Source organism: Anser anser (assembly GCF_964211835.1).
Source record: "Anser anser genome assembly, chromosome: 11".
NCBI lineage: Eukaryota > Metazoa > Chordata > Aves > Anseriformes > Anatidae > Anser > Anser anser.
In genome coordinates, this window is record NC_139732.1 from 3,479,875 (window position 1) to 3,499,719 (window position 19,845).

General features: G+C 40.7%; 2 long non-coding RNA genes across 2 annotated transcripts in view; one reads left to right on the forward strand and one right to left on the reverse strand.

Moving 5' to 3' along the window:
• Positions 1-6,554: 6,554 nt before the first annotated feature.
• On the forward strand, positions 6,555-9,742 carry LOC310879962. The gene is made up of 3 exons (XR_014571284.1): positions 6,555-7,360; positions 7,988-8,146; positions 9,688-9,742. It is a non-coding gene; the product is annotated as an uncharacterized lncRNA (long non-coding RNA).
• Positions 9,743-11,623: 1,881 nt separating this feature from the next.
• LOC310879961 overlaps positions 11,624-19,845 on the reverse strand; it is a 53,601-nt gene continuing 45,379 nt past the window's right edge. The window contains exons 10-12 of the long non-coding RNA XR_014571283.1: positions 16,469-16,571; positions 15,769-15,896; positions 11,624-11,757 (exon numbers count right to left, since the gene is read on the reverse strand). This is a non-coding gene — a long non-coding RNA (uncharacterized lncRNA). The remainder of the gene's footprint in view (positions 11,758-15,768; positions 15,897-16,468; positions 16,572-19,845) is intronic.

Sequence of the window (19,845 nt, forward strand, 5' to 3'; positions counted from 1 at the left end):
TGGTCATGCCTCTTCATGTCTCAAAGGAGTCTAGCACCAAGCTTATCCTAGTTAAAGTTGTGTAAAAGTAGTACATTTGCTTGCTAAATTTAATCCTTCAAAATAAACCAAGTGCTAGAGATACAATAGTAAAAGAGCAATATCCCACGACAAATTCTGTATCTTCCTGGGCTGATTTTTTACGCTATCCTTCTTGGAAATGACTGAGATGAGCTATGTTCGTGTAACATGTTCGTGGACACTGACCTCCAAATGCTGCTTATGGTGTCATTAAACCAAAAGAACAGTTCATCAGGTAATCAGGTCTCGATTCCTTGCAGCAACATCACTGTAGAGGTGACTGGCCCCTTGCAGACCAGCTAAATCCCTTTCTCTTTCTTTACCTTTTCTGTAGGCCTTGGTAGCTGACCTGTTGCTTTTACAGACTCATACTTACAATGTCATTCACACAGCTATCACAAAAGAACACTATAGCACCCATAACTTTTTGGCAAGTAGGCCACCAAAGACAACATTAACTAACCAGAAAGCAGAGGTATTAATGGCATGTAAGCGGTGTCAAAACGGTTGGGGTTACATGGCGTATTGGCAAAGCATGAATAAATCTTTAGTGTTCTTTAATTTTGCTAAGATTTTTTACTTCAGAACTCTTATGTGCCAAACTGAACATACAATTACTATATCTAAATGGTGACAACCTAGACCAGTAAACTGCACTGTTACATGAACGAGGGATTAACTGTTCCAAATGTGTGGTGGCATGAAGGTAGCCACGAGAAGTCAGTGATTCTTCAGAAGAATATTATTCCAAACTGACCTTGCTTGTTCCTTTGCAGGTAGCCAGCACTGTTCACATCATATTACAACAGGATGCTTATGAGCTCATCAAGGGAAGACTGCAGTGGGTCATGTGCCTTATAAAACTGATGCTGCAGTGCAAACATACAAAGGATGTGCCTGGTCTGATGAGTTGCTGAGAACAGCACGGAGTCCTGCTATGGCTTGTGGCCTGTTTACTGTCCATGGATTCATGCACCCACCCATCCCTCCAGCCTCCTGTCCTGCAACATTTTGATGTACGTACCCAGAAACTGCTGGTAGGATGGCAGCCATAAGCTTCCAAAGCCAGGTATTATTATTTTTTTTTCCTTTTAACTGGAAAATTGTATGTTCTATCCACTTTACAGTCTAAATCAAACTGCAGGATGCTAATAAAAGAAGTCATGACTAACAGATTAAATTTCTTCTGTATTAGCCTTAAACTTCTTGAGATTTATAAGAGCCTCAGATTTTTAGCTTTAAAGAGAAAAAGTATTCCATTACTAGCAGATCAAATTTTGATAACAGATCTATTGTTGTTCAACAGCATAAGAAAAGCCCCAAAGTGCAAGAAACTTGAATCACCTGACCGTAAACTTTGCTTATACCAGGCCAAAATATTGTTGTCTATCATATTTGGCATCTTTCTTTACCTGACAGTTCACAATTAATTCAGCTGCAAGGCCTTTTCTAATATCCTGTATTCCACTGGAGTTTAAAAGGTCAATGTCTATGCTCTTATTAAGGTTCAAAGAGTTTAATTACTATTTATGACCTTAAAATAGTATTGAAATTTTAGCTTTCCGAACATTAATTATACAATGCATAATTAAATCCTAGGAGTACTTTTAAGTGACATTTGTTGGGTGTTATGAATCAGACCTCCAGCGGTAACCTTGTGGCCGCAGGGACCTGAGGACAGCAGCAGGCTTCAGCAGGACAAACGGGGAGAGCCACTGGTCCCACGGCGTGTGGCTGGAGGGCAGCAGGAAGACTGCACAGACCTGCCACGGAGGGGACGCATCTGGCTCAATTTCCATTTATATTCAACTACACTGTGGAAAAGACTTTGTGTGTGAATGTCTCCACGATACCACTCAGTAAGGTGGACATAAACATAATTCTTTTCCTTAGAACCCAGATATATATAGTCAGAACGGTGCTAAAGGGTTTCCTTAGCCAGGGGAGACAGGCTCTCTAAATCATCTTTGGTTTACAGCATCATGTGTTATTTCAACTATTAATGAAAATACACTGGTTAACGTTATTTAAAATTTATTTAGTATAAAGGCTGCATATGAAACAACGTCAAAAGGAAAACAAAAATCAAAATAATCATAAAAGCCAACTTTCTTGGAGAAATATTGCATTGGATTTATGAAAGAAAGAAAGAAAGGCAGGCTTGATATTTTATGTTTGGAGGATTTTAATGAATAAATGCTATTCCTATTTATTATTTACTACTTTCAAAATTTAATGAATAGTCCTGGTGATAATTCCTTTATTTCTATATTTATAGAAATACAGCATTTCATACATACTGAACTGTGTTATTATCTACACATGTTCTGCCTTTCTGTAAATACAGAAATTTGGTGTTTGCCAGCAGGACTATTCATTACAATTTGAAAGTGGATAAATAATGAATAGTAATGCCATTTCTTCATTAAAATTCTACAAAAGGAAAATATATATTCGTTATTCCTTTCATGAATTCGGCCCATTGAAGGTTCATAAATAATTGTGCTTCACAATTGTGTCTAATTAGCAGTGAACTTAATCCACTGCATCTAAAAGCCTGAAGCAAAGGGAGGGATTTTTTATTGTTGTTGTTGTTTTATTTCTCACTCTCAGTGGCAACTGTCTAATTTTCCGAATGCACCTTTGCTGATTACACAAAACGACTCATCTTCAAAGATCAGTTACATGTATACTTTTTTTTGCCCCAGATTCGCTCTTTTAAGTACCGAGTTCGTAACCACTGTCCTCATCGCACTTAAGACGAGCTCAACGGGAAATCAGCAGTACAGTAGCAAATAAACAAATCTTAAAAATACTTCTCAAAATACTCAGAGAGGCTTGTTCTCGAATGTGAGCTTTCCTGAATGCCGTGTTACTGTAGGAATGTCTCTCCAAGAAATAGCACATATGTCTTGGAGTAAGCTCAAGCAGCAGCAGCAGCTGTGGTGAAAACCTTACAGAGAGGTTGTGCCCAAGGCAGGCTCTTCCCAGGTAGCCTGGTGGAGTACCATCACACAGGCAGCACCACAGCCCATGTTCTTTCCCTGCACTGGCTTCAAAATCAATATACAAAATAAACTGACCGTATTGTTAATACGTATTTCCCCAACAATGCACCCTGAAGAGCCGTTAGAGAATGATTTATATTTAGCCGTCCCCCTTTGCTGTATAGTCTATTTTACTAGAGACTGGATGATGTAAAATAGAGCCAGACATATTCAATGTCGCATATTGTTCGGCTTTTGGTATCCCTAGTTTCTGTGGTGCTTAACACATGCCTATATATCTGCTCCCATTGAGATTCCTAGGCAGGCTTGATAAAAATCCTAAATGCATTGGTTGTTTTTGTCTCTACAAAAACTAGTCAGTTGCCAGCAACGCTGTTAGCTTTGTTCTTTGTACATTTTCAACAGTGCTTAAGCCCATACTTTAACTGATTTGATGTTATCTGATTCCTAAACTATCACCAGCTATGAAACATCTAAGTCTGTTATGAATAGTCGTTTAAACAACCAGTACTTCTTTATGAGACGCCAGCAGGTTATTTGATTATATTACAATCACATGGCTTGCAGTTGAACTTTATTGTTGCCAATGAAAAGCAGAGGAGGGGGAGAAGGAAAGGGAAATGGATCTTTGCTTTTCTTGGTGTCCTTTGTAACTCATACAACTCGTACAGTGAGGACACCAGACAATGTCCTCATTGAATTTATGCCATCAAACTATTTAACACAAGACATGATATATTTTTAACTGGCCTTGTCTTAGAAAACAAAGACAGACTCCAACAGATTCCTTAAGTGAAAGTCTCTCATATCGCAGCTTCAATAAAATAAACATCTCTTTTTTTTTTTCCTCTTTATCCTTTATAAAGACCAAAGGAAAATCTAAAGACAGGCTCCCTGATGGAACAAATTTAACTAAAATAACCATAGCCTGGTTTTAGAAATATCTCAACTCCTTCCAAATGTAGAAAATAGCAAAATAAATGCTGTTTTGTCATCATAATTCAACCCTGAGAAATTCACGTCCTCCTACAAAAAAAAAACAACTATGAATTAAAATGATCAGATCTTTCAAAGTAAGTACTAGATAAAGTTACGTAGGGAAGGGTCAGGTATTAAATACAGAGGCTGGTTTCCATTCCCAGTGCTGCCACAGACATCCAGAATGACTCCAGGCAAGTCGGGGATTTTTTAGGTACCTGCTCCCCCCTAACAAAATCCATAGCCATGAGCTAAATCCTGATGGCTTATAAAATGCATCCAGAGAGTCAGGCACAGAGAATAATAAGTGAAAAGCTGCCTAATATAACATAAATCTAAAAAACGTAGTCACCCTTGGGCATAATAAAACGGGCATAATACTATTCTCCTACCTCACAAAGTTCTATCAGCATATATTTACAAATGCATAGGTTCATAAAGACTACAGAAACAGTTTTGGAGACCCTTGTGTTATGTCATTGTCACTGAACAAATCCTGACATTGCCTGTCCCTGGCATGAGGTGTGTGTGAGCTTGGGATGTGCCAGGAAAAGTGCTTATAATTTACTGCTCTCCCAACTTACTGTTTAAACACTTTTTTTTTTTCTCTTTTAAACTCGGCACTATTAGTCCATCTATAAGAGTGCAAGAATCATATCTTGGGATCTGGTTGGCAAGAAAACCATAGTGCTTCCTCATGTTTTTTTCCATGTTCCTCACACTGCAGCATTCTCTAAGTCTGGGAGTTATCTGGAGTACCTAAGAAACCCGAATTCAGCAACATGGATTTGGTGTTTGTCTTTCTGTCAGGCCTCTGAGCAAAAAAAACCAACATCTAAATGCTTGGCATTGTCTAAATTCTCAGAGCACAAATTCATGTCTTCACTTATACGTCCTTTGTGTCCACAGACATTTGCAAAGTGGTAAAATATCTGCAAAAGTGATTTCCCATCTGAACACGCTGTGACCTGGATGCACATGTAGGTATATTGTTACAATTTTTGCAACCTAGGTGCAGAGAGTTGAAAATATGCCCCTGGTGACCAGTCATTAGCGAAACTGAAATGAGGACAGCTTCATGTAAGAGGCTTTCTGAATGCCTTGAAATATACTCAGCATATTTTAAATGGCTTTAATTCTACAGTACTTTTAATATAACCCTTTAAACATGAGGAAACACAAAGGGAAGGTTAATTGGAATGGCTAATTAAACATAGTGAAGTTAAAGAACTGGAACACTGGGATTTTGTTTTGATATTTAGCAACATCTCATAACCCTAAGGACATTGATTTAGCCTAAGGTCTGGTATCTTTATAAATTGCAACATAGCCTGGAGCCCCAAAGGAAAGAGAAAAAGGGTCGAGTGCTTGTAACAACAGATTCCCAAAGGAGCCCTAATAACAATTATAAGCAACATGATTATTTGCGTTACTTAAAAAATAAATCCATCTCTCAGGTTTTAGTCATTTTATACTGATCAACTAGGACATGAAAACAGTGAGACAAAATCTGCAACAAAAGCACATCAGATCCCAGGATCCAAAGGACACAAATCCATACGTCAAGACTACCCTGCGTGGCTCTGCAGCCACGAACTACATTTTGCCCTGGATAATCCCAGTACAGTCCAAAACATTCCCCAGATGTGTCAACTACTAATAAAAAATAGCGCTTCTCTGGACTTCCTCAGCGGTCTTAGAAGAACTTTCAGAGAGTCCGGGAAGTGTAGTTACACTTATTGTATAGCAGGGAAGATGAACAACACCATACCCAAGTCATAGCTGGCAGAGAGAAATATGAAAGAAGTGACGATGTCCAGATCTGTTCCTCGCTGTTGAAGTGCCTGTGCCTTGTGTTCTGCTGTGGTTTTTATGCCAGAGTCACAGACAGCAGAGCAGAAACTATCGGAGAGCACTACCAGGTTAGAAATGGTGGCGCCGTACCAGTGGGATCATCTGCCTTACAGTTTTTCTGGGTTTGGGACCAGCTTCACTTCCGTACAAAGCACAGTGCAGGAATGTGTGCTGGACACCAGCCTGGTTGCCGTGTCTCGTGTTATTAAACCGGGAGCACAAATCAAAGTTGCTGAAGCTCTGTTGGCTTTGTTCAGTGAGCTCCACTGCCGTGAGAGTTGTCCTTACTACACAAAATAAAAGTTTGCTTTAACAAAGGTGTCCTGATGGCATGCCTAGACACAGGTATAATAGGCTGCTGAATGCTAAAACCAAATGGAAGGAGTTGTTTCTAAATGTTTTCTTTCCTTTTAGCTCACTGAGAATTACCTACAACAGACCACAGTTCACTCATGGACATTTACCTTACCCATTTCTGTATCACCATTCAGCTGACATAGTCTCCCAATGGTGTATGGATTACAATGTTTGCTAAAAATGCTGATTTCTCAGCCTTAGCAATGGTACCTTAAGAGAACTCTTAAGAATTAAAGTGAGATCCTAACCATACTTACACTACCCTGTGTACCTAGTGTGAAAAAGAGCTAGTATCTGTTACCATTATTCACGTGGCTGATGCAAAAGTGTATAATCTTTTTAGGAATGCTGACTTCTATTAATTTACGGATACAGTGATCAGATTACTGGATTATTAATGGCATGAGCATGGAAGAGTAATGAGCTATATGAGCATGTTGTTTTAGTTTCGTAGCCGGATGGAAAAAAACAGGAATGTGAAGGATGCATATAAAACCTCCTGTAGCCAAACGTTGGTGATCACCTGCCTCATGCTACATCCAGGCCCCACCAACGTGATGCATATATTTTGCCCAGACTGGGAAAAGACTAGTAGGTTTGAGCCAATGATCTGGACAGGGCAAAAAGAGATCTGACAAAATGAGGCCCTTCCTGCACTACCATGGCAAGATAAGTGGTGGTGCTCTGCACGTATAAGAGAATTTTATGATGTTAATCAACCTTAAAACCAGCATCATTCTGCTGAGTTCCTGTTCCGATGGTCTGTTTCTACCTTTGTGAGGTCATTAAACCATGCTGGGGTGGATTGGACCATGTGTGCTCTTCTGTTGGGAAGAATTAGGTTAAGTATTTGACTCCGATATCTCCAAATCTTGCAAGTGTCAGATTATGGCTGTGTATATTCTTTTACCCTGCTTTTATCCTCAAACTGTTTCAGGAGATCGTGACCAACGCATTCCTTTCCCACTCCTACATGAGTTGCACCTAGTACACCCTGCTTATGAAAGATCAGCACCAAAACAAAGAATGGCAAAGCATGGCCTGGCCTTCTCACACATCTAATCCTCGGCAGCATCGTTTGGTTTCATTGGAAGACCGCTGGGGTCAGTACATAGCTTCACTGAAATCACTGAAGCCTCACAGTGAAAGCAGAAAAGCAGGTCCTTGTGCTTCCTTGAACTCAGAACATTTGGATTTGGGTCAGCTCTGTGAGGCCTGCCACCATCTCTGCAAGGAAGATTTGCTGACAATCTACCTACATTTAGATCCATAATTCCGGTTTCATTAATATAGAGGCACCATTAAATGATTGTATGAAGCTGCAATCCAGCTCTAAAACAGTTAGCAACAAAAGGTATTCAGGCACCAGATACATCTACGAATTCACTGCTTTCATTAATACTTGCAGAATGCTTGAGAGTAGAGAAGGCCTTTATGCACTATATGAAATATTTAAATGGAAACATATTGCCAATAATCAAATATTATGCTCAGAGAAACCTAAATGCAGTCTAAAAATTGAGAACTTACTGCTGAGATGGCAAATAGCTTGTTCTTTATTTCTTGCAAAGTTTTGTCATAGCTTTGCAAAAATATCTGTGAGAAATGTGAATCCTGCCTGCAAAATTCAGCAGGAAAGGGCCACTTTCCAGCTGTCCTTGTTGTCCATTTAGGGGGAAAAAAATGGTTTTGCAATGATTACTTTCACTTTTTTCCTTTCTTAATTTCAGAGGAGAAGATTCTACCCTTAAAAGGGTGGTGCAAGTCCAGAACTGCTCTGCTGACTTCACAGAGGTGTAAATGAGAACAAAACAAAGACAATTACCTTTAAATGGATTAATCAGAGCAAGATAAAAAATAAGAAAATTCTGTTCCCATTTTATATTCAGGTAAGAAATTGGGGTTTGTTCTCCTTGTTTGCCAGTGCTTCAGAAATAGGAAATAATATCTGAGAATTCTTTTTTCTTTCTTGACAAAGAGCGTTAGTCAAAAATTGGGAACCAGATGGCTGCTTATATATTTCTTTTTCTTTTTTTTTTTATTTACTGCAATACTAAAGCCACCATAAAAAAAGCAAAGTTGAACAGACAGAGCTAATAATATAATCATTCAAAACACCTGCAAACAGTGCAGATGGGCAATTTCTGTCTGCAAAATCATCAGTGAAAGACCGCCTTCCCATATGGGCAAATCTAGCTGCCTTAGAGCTTCCTAAGCTCTGTCCCTTACCTTAAGAAAACCTGCATTGAGCATATGCAGTCTTTTTATAGCAGAGCAGAAGTGTCTGTATCTGCCCGTTTATTTTAGTTAAATATAACGTACCACACTGATAGCCCTCTATCAGCGTATTTGATTTGCCCATCATATGTCCCCAAAGTGCAGAAACCCTGAAGCAATAAGGCAAACAGCTTTTATTCGGGCAGAACATTTGCAATTGTTAATGTATTTTAACGAACCCCCAGCACACAAATTTTATTCCTTTATGTAAGCAAACAGCTACAGGATCAGGGCTGCTGTTGCTGGGGTGTGCGAGCACATGTGTCTATCTTATATGTGCATGCATTTAATATTGGGTTACAAGATTATTTTCCCCCTTATTAAAAGAAATAAATCCTCCTTCTGCCATCTGTTTGGCATGTCACCCCCAATGCTAACGCACACTGAGAGGTGGGAAAGAACCAGGCCCAGGGTATCCTGGAGACGATGCCACCCATCCCCGGTGAGGCTGGGCTGGTCATGTAATGCGAGATCCATTTCACTCATGATCAGGCATCACAGCAATCCCAGTCCTCAGCCAGCAGGAGCCCCCAGCCACAGAGCCGAGTTGGAGTGGTGGCAGGAACGTGGATGGCTTTGCATTGAGCATATTCCACCATCAGCCCCTGGGACCCCCCACCTCCCCACGCAATCCCTGCCCATGGAGGTGAAATGTTCAGCTCTGATATTGGTATTACTTTTGAGTCGGCATTGTTAAGAAGCCTCCACACTTAAACTTCAGTGTTTTATGTGAAAGTCTTATATATAAATTTGATTTTCCTCCAGGATACATGATGTTTAAAAAAAGAGAAAAAAGTGTAATTAAACACTGTGAAAATGAAAGTAGCAAGGATGTTCCAAGCCAAGCAGATCATCTGTAGTACTACTTTATTCAATGAATTCACCCTCTGTTGTGTCTTTGCTCTCTACACAATATAAAGAAAGCACAGATCTAACACTTTTATTTTAATACTAGCTGTGTACAAAAATAGAAGGCTTAACTACATTTTTACACTGCTGTTCTTGTTAGGTGTGGGCACCCACACCAACTGCTAAATAAAAAAATGATTCTTGTTCCAGAATATCTATGAGATTACTTTGAAATGCCCTGTTGTTGGTTATAAGTATTGTTTCTAATGTTTTTTTTGCCTTTTTTTTTTTTTTTTTAACCCAGGGTGGTCACAAAAGCAAGCTCTGCTGAAGCACAACTGGTGGGGGAATCCCAACAGGTTTTTTTTTTTTTTTTTCTCCTCTTTAAAAAACCAATCAACCAACCAACCAAAAACTTAAAATAACTGTATTGGCACAAGTCTGCAGCCAGGACATCACAGTGGGCTGTAAGCATGGATCTGGCTGAGGCAGGGACCTTCTGCCCCTCTGCGCATGAGGTCTTTCTGGCAGGAGCTCATTGCCATGGCAGGGCCTTAGATTTCATTTTCTTTGAATATGTGCACTACTTGGAAATTTGCTTTGTGTAAATACTTTCTGGCAGTGAAATGCAACTTCTCAAATAGCCAGTGAAAGAAAGCGAAGGGAACAGAAACCATGCCACAAGGAATGCAAACATTCACAGAAAACACTGCACATTATGTACCTAGTTCTGGGGAACATCATCATTAGGCCACCTCACCAGGATGTACGGCATTAGCAGCTCACGTCATTGGTTTAACATAACTATTCAAAAAATAATAATATGTCATACGAAGGGAAGGAGGGGAGAGTCCAGGTACAGAAAGACCCAATATCTGCATGATATATCAATACCATCCTGCAGATAAGCCAAGTCTGCTCTCTTAGCAAGAGCTTGGGAGACTGCAGCATTTACTATGCCAGCTCATGTAGGAGGAAAAAGATGTAAAGCCTTTGCCAGAGCTTCCTATAGAGCAGTAGCTCCATTATTATCATTAAGCATCTTCCTTTCAAAGTTTCCTGGATTTCCTAAATGTAACAATAATTTTAATAATTACAAAACCAAGAATACTGCTTCCATGACCGACTGTGTTCCCTGTTTTCCTCCAAGCTAAAACTCTGCTTTCATGTAATACATAAAAGAGCAATATTGCTCTGATGAACTAAGACACATGAAATATATAATTAACATTAAAATATTGTCTCTTGTCATTAGCTTCATTTGCACTTTAAGTGTCATTTCTTGAGAGAGAGGTTCAGAAGCAATGACCTGGCCCTTGCATAAAAAAACGCAAGGCAGAAAAGAGGAAAAAATCCACTGCAACATACCATGTTACAAATAAACAGAGCTGTGTTCATTTGTACCAAGACTCAAAGCAGAGCTCTCTAAAGAGGAAAAGTCCTCTAAAAGATAAAGTCCTTCCTTTCTTTCTCTTGGCTCCCCAGCTACTCTCCCTGCCCTGGGCCAACAGACACGATGAATTCAGCCACCTAAGGGGCAGGGTCGCTGGGTGAGGCAAGGCCCAGCTCCTTGCCCTCACTGTGCCCTGGTGGATAGTGCCCTTGGGGGCGAGACCAACCCAGGAAGCTGCTGCCAGTTGACAAAAACGTGTGCCCTCGACGGCAGGTCCCCCTGCTCCAGCGTTAGGGCTCCCTGAAAGGCTGGGGGCAGCTGGGCTGGGGGAGAGGTGCAGGCCTGGGGCCGCACACAGATTGTGGGCAGCCTGGCCTAGGAGCTGTGTGTGAAAGGCAAAAATCAGCCCAGAGGGTTAGAGAGCGGTGTGGTTGGCTTCTACTTGCTTGGCAAATAAGCCAGCTTGTTGGATCTAATTGATTTATGAAAACGGATAACCTTTTGCGATCATCCTGATGGGAGCAGGAAGGCAAAGGAAGATCATTATTTTCATTTTAAACTGACTGGTTTGTTAATCAGGTTTTGATTATTTATGTTGCTAGGAGGTTTGTGCCAAATGAGAACAGAATTTATTTATTTATTTGCCTGTTTGTTTGTTTTGTACCTGGCACTGAAGTACTCCAGACCCCTCCCCAACTTCTCTTCAGCACATGGGGGCGTGGGCCTCACAAAGCAGCGTGGAGGGAAGGCGACTATTTTCCAGCGCAATGAGGTGAGGTCGGTTGCATTGGTGTGCTGGGACCTGGGCTTCTGGGCTCTCAGGGTGCTGGGAAGTTGGTCATGTTAGAGGGGGGGAGCTGAGCCGAGATGCTGAGAGCAGGCACTCGCCTCCAGCCTCCAGCAACCCACACGTGTTCACGCTAGGCTGTGTGTTTCTGTCCCGTCTCTGGTAACACCCCTTAACGTTCAAATATCAGGGCTCTAGGCAAAGAGAGAAATTTTATTGTGAAAAGAAGGGTGCATATTAATTATACAATAAACACCTACCCCATAAACAAAATAAGCTTTCATCCCACCATCCCTTTATAAACACCTGCAAGTTAATTTGGGGTGTCGTTACCTTCTCTTTGTGCTTGGCCTGTTTTACAGGATCTTTTCACAGCTCCCCAAGTTGCTCCTATTTTTGGTGCTCCCTGATATCGGAAGGTGGGAGTGTCAAGACAAGACACTGTTCTGTCCCCATTCCCTTGGCCAGGGGAGCTCTCATCTGCTGCTTGTCCCCAGGGCTGGGGCAAGTCACCTTTTGGGGTAGGCAGCCCCGTGCTTCTCACCCACAGCTGGAGGAGTGAAGGTGCTGGTGCTGCAAGGGGCAGGGAAGAGCAGGAGACAATCTGCACATCGTCAGAACCCCCTTGCCTGCTGTTATCTGTGATTTCCATGTGCTGAGGCCTCCTTTGCCTAGACATCAGGATTAAATGCCAAAACATGTAAAACTAATTGTATCACCACAATTCCCTTAGTCAGCACATCTCTTGGTTGCATTGCTGTTATTCCTTGCCATTTGTAGGTCAGGATCTAATGGATGAGCTTTACAGGCCCGCATATTTCTTTTTGGAGTTCATTAAAGCCTGAAGCAATTGCACCTTAACATTTCCATGCAATTGCAAATTTGACCTCTGGCAACAGGCCTTGCAAATCGATCCATTTCCAAACCTGTTATGATTTGTCGTCACTGAAAACTTTTGGCGGGGGGAGCGCCCATCCTGGCACCCTGCACAAATCAGCCAGTGGCAAGCGAGAGCCTGGAGCAGGGCTTGGGCTGAGGCACAAGGACCAGCAGAAATCTGAAGACGGTTTTGACACTGCTTAAAAGTAATTAATTATTTAAGAGTCATCAAGGTTTTTTTATGTGTTAAAAATTGATGGCAAAACAACCAAATGTATCCTATGTTTGGTTAACACCTAAAACTTGACTTTGACCCTCTGGTACCGGAGCAAAGAAATTCACAGTTAAAAAACTACGTCTATGCAATGCTCTGTGCTTAACTCACACTGTTTTTACAAGAGGTCTGTGCACAGTTTTAGGTGCCATATGTCCAGGGTAAGAAAGAAAAACAACAACAAAAATATAAATATCTGCCTTTTTTTTTTTTTTAATACTGGAATTTAAATCTTGTAGAATAAATGTAGAGTAATGATTCTATCTGGTTATTGGTTTTCATTTTCCCTGGTACTTCAGATAATGCTTTTTTAAACTATTATAGCATGAGTTAAAGGTTGCTGAGCTTTTTTTCTTTTTTTTTAATCAGTTAAAATGTTTAAAGTTTGTGCAATGCAGACTCCTAAATCAGTGCTGATGGCATAGCGAAGGTGCAACTTGCACACTAAGGAATTTCATTGGTTACAAATAATTTTTTTTTTTTTTTAAGTGAAAAGCCCACTTCTCTTGAACTCCTAATTGCAAAAGTTTGTAAGTGCAAACGTAAACCAAACAGGAAATTACATTTATTTTTGGGTGTAGCAGGTCTGAAAATCTGCCTTAACCACAGAGCAGACTGCAAGAGTAGGTCATGAGTTTGGAAAGACTCTTGATCTTAAAAGTTTTATTACTTCTCTGAATTTGTGAAATTTCAGCTTTTAGCCACAGGGATTTGTAACGCTTTTGTCAGCTGGACCTACAGGGACCTTTAATACAAGTTTATATTCCCTGCATTGGCACTTACAAAGGTGGTCATCTTAGGTAACTTAGGTAACTTCAGCTAGCACAGTATCAGAGAGACTTTTCCAACTTTTTCCATATGTAATTTCATTAAGATTTTATTATTTAAAATGAATGCTGTAGCACCATCCAGAAAGCAGTCAGCTGCACACACATCATTCACTTTACTGTCAAAGCCCTTGGAGAAGTTCTCTGCCCTTCACTGTTCACAGTAATCAATGACTGTACATCATTGCGTTCCTCGGCACATATTACACAGAGCCCTGCGTTCAGTTTCTCAGCTCTCAAAGTATAATCCCACAAGCAGCTTCCAAAGACTTTGAGATGAGGTGAGCAATAACAGATAAAAACTTAATAAACTTATACGTATATAATATACGTATTTCTAAAACATTTGCTATGTCTGCATTTACTACCAAAGAAGCTCCCCAAATGAAGTTTTTGCCCTTTTTATGTTTGGTCCAGGAGAATAAATCGAGTTTCATATGACTGAGTAAAATAGTTTATCATGAGAAACTTCCTTTAATGTGCAGCCATGACAGCATTACAGTTTAGTTGAAAATGATAAAGGCAAGCCTTGGTCCATGTCAGTGAAACCACAGAGAGATCTGTCCTCCCTGATCCACAGGAAAATTATCAGCACTGTGGCTTTTAAGTCTTTTCAAGCAAGATGTCATTTTTCAGGAATGTACAGTAGTTATCTTGTAGTGAATGCAAACAAAGTTATGAAGTCTACAAATTAAAGTAAAGATGAATATCCTGTTCTCTGGCTAATGTAATGTACAACTTTCTATACTTCCATATCAAAATTTCATCTATTTTAATATACAATAATTATACCGGATAGGATTTCCATCTCAGACTGTGACAAATGTCTGATTGCTGTACAATGCAGCACCTCCTGTGGTCCCCATCTCTGCTCAATGAGGAGGAGGAAATGAACCTTTCTGGCTTCTGGGACCTGGCAGTTCAAAGGCCATCTCTCAGTGGCTTTTAAACGATTGTAAGGCAACTCAGAGGTGTAAAATTGCTGCACAGGAGAGGCTTCCAGCTTGACTGTAGAGCACTGCCAACTCTCAACAGTTCCAGCCTGGTTTGCTTTCGATTTTCCTGCTGTCCCAATGTTTTTTCTGATTGTCCTGAACGGGGAGCTGGTGAGGAGAGCTGCATAAATGTAGAACCGGATCATTCAGAGGAGCAAAGAAAAACTCTGCAGACTGCACTGTCAGCTGGCTTTCTCTTGTCTAAAAGCTTGTGTGCAATGAATCATTGGCATGAAACAAAGGCAAGACTCCTCAATGTAATTAAAACTGTAGCCCTGCAAGCACAGAAGATGTGCTGCCCTTCCCATGCACACATCGTGCTGGTGCTGCTGGGAGCTCCTGGCTGCAGATCACTGGAGATTTGGGTGCATCCGCAGAGCACAATGCACTGCTGCAAAGTCCTGGCACTGGTGTCCCCGAAGCCCTGGAAGCAGCACAGCCATCTCAGCATGGCAATCCACTTTGGCTAGCTTCCTGGATGCTGCACTGATGTTGCAGATGCTGCTCTAACTTACTAGAAGAACCTGCTTGTTCAGAGCTATCCTGGGATCCTTGCATGATGTTATCAGGGACTTCTACCAGGTGTATTTTGCAAAAACAAAATTACCTTATTTTGCAAACTCTCATCTATGGACATTTTGTAGAGAGAAAACTTTGATAATGCCAGTGATGTAAAAAAAAAGAAAAAAAAAAAGAGACCAGCATTCAAATTCCTGCAGTCCTTTTTCAACCGTTTTTGACTTAAAGTGTATCCATTGGTCAGCGGCTTAACTTCAGTGCCTCACTCATTTATCATTTGTATAGTGGATATATCTGTTTACACCTCCATTGAAGGCAACATGAGGGGCAGCACAGGGATTTAGAGTCACTTAATAACTGCAAAGTGGTGACAATAGAGGCAAGGTGCTTGGAAAGAGGAAAATATCTCTTTGGCAGGTGAATAATTTGTGCCCTGAAGCCACTGAAAGCTGGAACTGACCTCTTGTGTCAGCTTAGCTATCTGTGTCCATTTGGCTCTAACTAACGCGTGAATAAATAAAGACGTGACAGCTAGAGTCCTTTTGAATTTCAGAAAATTCTCTTTCCCATGGAAGTGAGCTCCACAGCTCAATCACAACATGAGGGAAGGCAACAACTTTTTTTCCAGTTTGATACCCAATTAGCATGAATAATGACATTTAGAGACCACATGCAGAACCAGCAACCCACTTAAATCATTATTTTGAGTACCTCCAGTGTATTTTCTCATTCTCTTCCTCTGAAGTACGAACCCTTCAGCGCTCTGCATTGGAAGTGCTCAGTCTGAAGGCACCGTGAAGGCCATGCAGGATGCAGAACGTGGCTGTGATGTTGGTCCCCTAGGAGAAAGCATCACGAAGCGAAGCCACGTTGCTTTTCCTGCCTCTGACAGAAATAGCTCACTCACTCTCATGTCACTAGCTAGAAATGCAGGGACTCTGATTTGAGGGGTGAATTTCTGAGCACCCTCCCTCACCAGAACTCAGTATTTCTTTCTTTTTTATTAACAGCAACTAAATGAACCTCAAAAATTATCCAAACTGAACGATGACAAAACAAACTAAAATTAGTAACAGCAAACTCATTGCCTAGGGCAGCGCTGAACTGATGGCTGACGTGATGGTGACAGACAAATCCTTACTCTAAATTGTCTACTAAATAAATAAACAATGCCATCAATAGCATTTGCAGCATTGCATTCACCTCCTGCAACTTTTACACTATTATTGTATTGCCTTTGACTACCTCTATGGCACTGTTCAGTACCAGGGCTGACTCAGAAGTTGTACAGCAGCCAGTGAACTGATGATGGGAGATTGGCTCAGATGGTGTGAAGTACTTGATGGCCAATACCTTATACCAGTTCTTAGCAGAGACCCAGTGCTTGCCCTGTCTTTTATTCTATACCAACCTTTTGCAGTGTCAAAACATTTTCTGTGTAGGTGTTTCCTTGCTCCACTCCTGTTTTTATCACATCTGCTCTGATAAAAAAGTGTCCGAATAGTGACCTATCTCTACAGAAAGACAAAAAACAAGCAAATTGTAATAGATCACATCAGAAATAGCTAGAAGACCTGAAAAAAGGATGTCTGAATCTAGACAAAGTTACCTGAACCTTTCCAGCTTTTTAGACCGATAAGCTGAGCTCTCTTATTTGGATATCTTTGTTCAAGTTCCCAGTGACTGGAGCCTTATTTTCTCCTCATGCTCACTACAAATCCCAGGGCACTTTTTGTAAGAACAGGGGTTAAATGTGAAGTGTTTGAACACAATATGTTTCTTCCATTAACAAGAAAAATGCTGCTTGCCACCTGACAAGCGCCTGTACTGCAGACTGATTTCAATATCACTTGTGAATCATCCCCTCTTGTCCCAGGATGAAAAGTGCCATATATTATACGACTCGCTCTTAATACTTCATATTTTAAGCAACTTTTTCAGCATTCATTGGTTTAACTTCCCCTCCAGCACCTCTGCTTTCCTCTGGTCTCATACTCGTCGACGCCAGCACTGTTCATCCAGGGGACTGCTCACTGAGGAGCAGGGGAGAGTCTCACAGCTTGATCTTTGTCCCTCTGCTCAAAATCCATCAGGATGCAGTGTCGGGATCCCATCCCTGGATGTATATACCTCTAAGATTCCTCTGGTATAATTAGGTTGCAGTACAGTCCCACTGGAACACTTCCTTGGTATAGACTCCTCCTCTGAGCCCCTTCCTGCAGCTGGTACTTCCCAGTGACGTTTCCTGAAACCCCAAAACTGGCTTTTGAGGCTCTAAGGGATTGCAGAACCTCTTCTCCCAGAAGTTGCACTTGGCATAGTATCTCATTGTTGAAAAGAGATAGTTAAAATATAGAACCAAATCTTCCAGGCAGTCATTTAAATCCAACACATGCTTTGTAGGACACTTGAAAAGACTGATTTCCATGCAGCTATGCAAACTCACCTTCCTTAGGATATTCATCATATGGTCTTCCTGTGTTTAGATAGAAGATGGTCCTCTAAAATGGAAATGCAGAGAGCTCTTATCTTCTAGTTTGACTTTCTTGGTGAGCGTCAACAAGTGATCACTGCATTGCCTGGATAGCAGCTTGGCACTAAGAGTTTTTTTTTCCCTTTTCCTGGTCTGTCTCCAGTGCAGCCATCATTTGAGTAGGTTATCAATGAGGTTTGATGGTAGATACATCCATGATGTATATTCATAACATTCATAATGTCAGAAAGAACTCGTCAGCTTTACATAGACTTATTTCCCAAGCTATGAAGATTTTTTCAGAAAAGGCTAACAAGCTCCAGGGTCTTCAGCTGGTGGTGCCTCAGCTGGGATTATTGAAAGGAATCTGGCTAGTGTCCAGAAATTTTTGAGTGCACAAGGTTTTGCAGCTTTGCAAAATCGGTTTACAACATAACAAAGCGCTCTCTGGGAGATCACAAGAGGCTGGAAGTAGGCTGCACAGTATTAGAGAATATACTGGCAATATTAACTTCACTGTAAAAAGGTGAAAATCTTTATCTAGACACAGTCTTCAACAGAGTTATAAAGTCATGATTCCCTTTCACAGTGGGTAGGAGTGTTGGGTTTGGGTCACAGAAGTCCTCAGGTGGAGTAGAGTCCACGGTGGTGTTAAAGGTCTAATATATACATATACACACACACATTTCTGCATCACTTTGCATAGGTGTTCTGGGTCATTTGTTATGTAATGATCCAGAAGGAAATCCATAAAGAGGGCCAAAGAACAGATGATGAGAGAATACTAAAACCCTCAAGAGCACGTACCTTCTAAGAGGTGATGGGTAGGGGAATAGCCAATAGGTATATCACTGGATGCACGTATTTTGGAAACACATGAAAACACTTAAAAATTATGCTGAGGAAGACATCTCAATTTCAATCATTTGCACCTTGCCCTTTGAGGTAAAGGAATACATCCAGATACAGAGTTCAGTTCCCACCGGCACACAGAACTGATAATTTGGGCTTTTACTAATATCTTTCTTACATCTTTATGCAGCACAAGCTTGTCTATACCTGTACAGATACAGATACCCCCAAAATAATTGGGGGTGGTGGTGGTGGTTGGTTGGTTGTTTAATTTAAAGGAAAATTAAAGGGTTCTAAAAGTAGCAAAAGTGACAAAAATGAGATTAATGTGGAGACTAGCCAGAAATTACTATGCCAAAACACACACAAAGATGTCCATATGTTTCAGTTAAGAATATTATTTTCTCTAGGCAACAATATATTAAATAAAATAGATTTTGTAAACCTCTATGTTACTAAACTGCTTAACGCTTGAAAGCCAAACTGATAAAGCAATTTTACTGTGCCTTCACTCCATTCTACAAATGTAGCCAGATGGGTAAAGTTGAGGGAATAAAAACATGTTGTGAGGATGTCATCACTGTGAATCATGCATGGGTCTCCCCAGAAATTAGGGGTTTGGAGGGGACAGTTGTCCTTGAAACAGTCTTGACATTTCCCCAGGAACAGCTCAGGTTAAAGGAAGTCATAAGTAAGATGTACCAAAAGTTGAAGTGATGCTGGGATGACAAATGGACTCTTGCTTTGCCATGCCCTTGCTCATGGATCCCAGGGATCACAGAGGTGTTTGCAATCACATCCATATTGCCATCTCTGTTCAAACAGAAGTCTGGATAAAATTCACAGGGGTTTACTTTTTTTTTTTTTTTTTTTTTTCCCCAGTAGAAGAAATTGGTTGAGTCTATCTACTCCTCTCCTCATTCTCAGAGAGGAAAGGAAACATCCAAATTTTCTAGCTGTTATGCCACTGCTGACAAGTGGTGACACAAACGGGCAGCTTAATGCATGGTAAATACCGGGATGATGAGGCCTTAGCAAGTACTTACACATTTCAATAGTTTTGAGATAGACTAAACAATGTTTATTTGCCTTGGTCCTCCCCAGCAGAGAGCACAGGTTGCACAGGCAGGCCAATGTAACATTTTAATAAGGATTTAGGGATAGAAGTTCAAAGAACTGTGAGTTTATGTTGTCCAGTAACAAGAATGAACTGCAATTGTTTTGATATTTAGGATGGTTGTATTGGTACCACGGATATTTAAGGTAAACTTCAAAAGATGTCTTCGTTGCTGAAATAAAAGGGTATTTTCTGTCTTGGTGTTATATTTTATTACAAAGTATGGTTATCTCTCTGTAACAGATCTCTTAGAAGGGAGTGAGAGCTATTGCCAGATTAACTAGAGCCATATGTCTGTAGCATAAATCCACGTAATGAAGGGAGTCACACACATGGGAGGGTGAAC